Source organism: Crocodylus porosus, unplaced genomic scaffold, assembly GCF_001723895.1.
Source record: "Crocodylus porosus isolate Cpor-Errol unplaced genomic scaffold, CroPor_comp1, whole genome shotgun sequence".
NCBI classification, from domain to species: Eukaryota; Metazoa; Chordata; order Crocodylia; family Crocodylidae; genus Crocodylus; species Crocodylus porosus.
The window spans coordinates 24,160,992-24,163,267 of record NW_017728948.1 but is presented as its reverse complement, the minus strand read 5'-3'; the positions used below and the strand labels follow the sequence as shown (position 1 = coordinate 24,163,267).

The window sequence follows — 2,276 nt, the reverse complement described above, 5'->3', positions numbered from 1 at the left end:
GGGCAGTGGGAGAGTCCCTGTTCCCCTGAGCACTACTGGAATAACAGCCATGAATTGACTGAGGGTACATTCAGGCTAGGCAGCAGACTTCACTGTCAGGGTGGCTAGGAGCTGGAACCAACTTCCAAGGGAAGTGGTGCTTACTCCTACCCTGGGGGTCTTCAGAAGGAGGCTAGATAGACACCTTGCTGGAATCATTTGACCCCAGCATCCTTTCCTGCCCATGGCAGGGGGTTGGACTTGATGGTCTGCTCAGGTCCCTTCTGACCCGACCAACTATGAAACTATGAATTTTTTATCAGAGAATTTGCAATTTTTAAACAGAAACCAGGATCCTATTATTAATTCAGTTCAAATCTCACTTTGCCTTTGAGAATCTATTCTTGTCAAATAGTAGGTTTTATTACAAATAGTTGAAGAAAAAAATCTGCTAGAAGACTGAGATGAAGAAGCTAAAAATATTACTTGGTCAGAAAGAAAGCTTTGAGTAAGAGATAGTTAAGAAAGAAACCATAGCTAATTGAGGAATAAAACAAGAGTGATATTTTGTAACTGTCACAGGAAAATTGTCCTTAAAGCTATTTGTCTTTTTATCATTCCATTTCTTTTTTAGTTATTTGTAGATAATTACATGACTACTTCTATTTGAATGCTATTTTTCATGCCCATCTTGCAGTGTTATGAACCTCACTCTCTACCTTGTGACATCATGTGAATAACCTGAGCTAAGGAGGAAACCCAGGTCTGAATGTTACAAGCAAAAAATGCTGTGACTGCAGCAGTCTTCTTCCTCTCCCAAGATATTTCCATTAAAGTAAGAAAAATACCATGAGCCAGCTAGATCAGTGAGCTTTCCAGACCATGTCTGAAATACTGTGTACAGTTTTGATCATTCATGTTCAAGAAAAATTAACTGAAACTGGAACCGTTCCAAGTAAGCACTCCTAAGCATGAAGGAATGTGGATAACCTATCATGAACGGAGACTAGAAGAGTTTGGCTTACTTAGTCTAGCAAAACTAAGGTTGAGAAGGGATATGATGGCTACTCATAAATACGTTGGGTGGTAAACATGGAGAGAACCAAGCTTTTTCATCCAAAGGGTAGTGCTTAGAACAGAAAAAATAGGTCTAATCTGGCCATGCTATAAATTAAAAGAAAGCCCCACCTGTTAGAACTGTTGTATCCTGTAACGGCCTTCAAAGCAGAGGAACCTTACTGCTTTTAAGATGGAGTTTAGTAAGCTTATGGAAGGGGTTTATAACAGGGTACCTGAGATAGCAAGGGACTGGACTCGATGACCAGCACATCTCTGCCAGTTTTATGTTCTTCCTCTATCTTCATGAAATATTAGCTTCTCTTTCCCCGTCTGTCATTAGACAGCTCACAGTTCTTGGAAAGTGTAGAGAGATCCCAGGCTGGTCATTGAATCCATTTATTTATCCAAAAGCTTCAACCTTTACTCTGGTTGACTCTAGGCTCACTGAAGTCAGTGCCACTTCTCCGAAAACACTATTTGAAGCAGTGACCAAATCTCTATACTAGTCTAATGGAGTAGTTCCAGTGTGTCTAATCTGACTACCCTTATACTTTTATGTGGTGACTCTCATTTCAATAGCCCAGTTTTTGTTCATTATCTTTAGATTGAGGAACAGGTTTATCCAAAAACAATCCTGTTAACTTCAGTGAAATTTCTTATGAAGTAAAGCACCACTAAACGTGTGTATGTAGCAGAACCTGGCCTCGTGAGAATCTGAAGGACAAGGATATTTATGTGAGGTCTAGAAGCTGTAATATAGCAGCCTTTGTGAAATGAAAATTTGATAATCGTACAGAAAAAGCAGTTTAGAAAAAAATTCAACATTTGAATTTAAAAAAATTAATCCTAATGGCACCAGGATTAGCTTTTCCCAAGAGTTATGTTTAATGCTAACTGCATTCCTACACATAGCCAAGAAATACTAACAACCAGACCGTCTCAGTGGTTTCACTTAGTCTCTGTATTGTAGTTTGTTATATTTCTTGCAATTTTACCATGACTAAGTTCCAAGATTTACTGAAATTTACAGAAAGCGATTCATGTGTCCCCCAGTGGGTGTAAACTTGGATGTAAGGGATATAGTCATGACATATTCAGCATGTGTTAAATTGGTGGCATGATGTAGATAGTAGGAAATTCAGAAGACATTATTGCTCTATGCTCATGTGTGTCCAGGGAATCATAGCTTAAATCAGTCTATCCTCATTCTGAATGTCGACACGCAGCTGTGTTGACAC

General features: G+C 39.0%; 1 protein-coding gene across 2 annotated transcripts in view; it reads left to right on the top strand.

The window, feature by feature from the left end:
• SLC2A9 (solute carrier family 2 member 9) overlaps positions 1-2,276 on the top strand; it is a 198,671-nt gene that overhangs the window by 166,756 nt on the left and 29,639 nt on the right. The window lies entirely within an intron of this gene.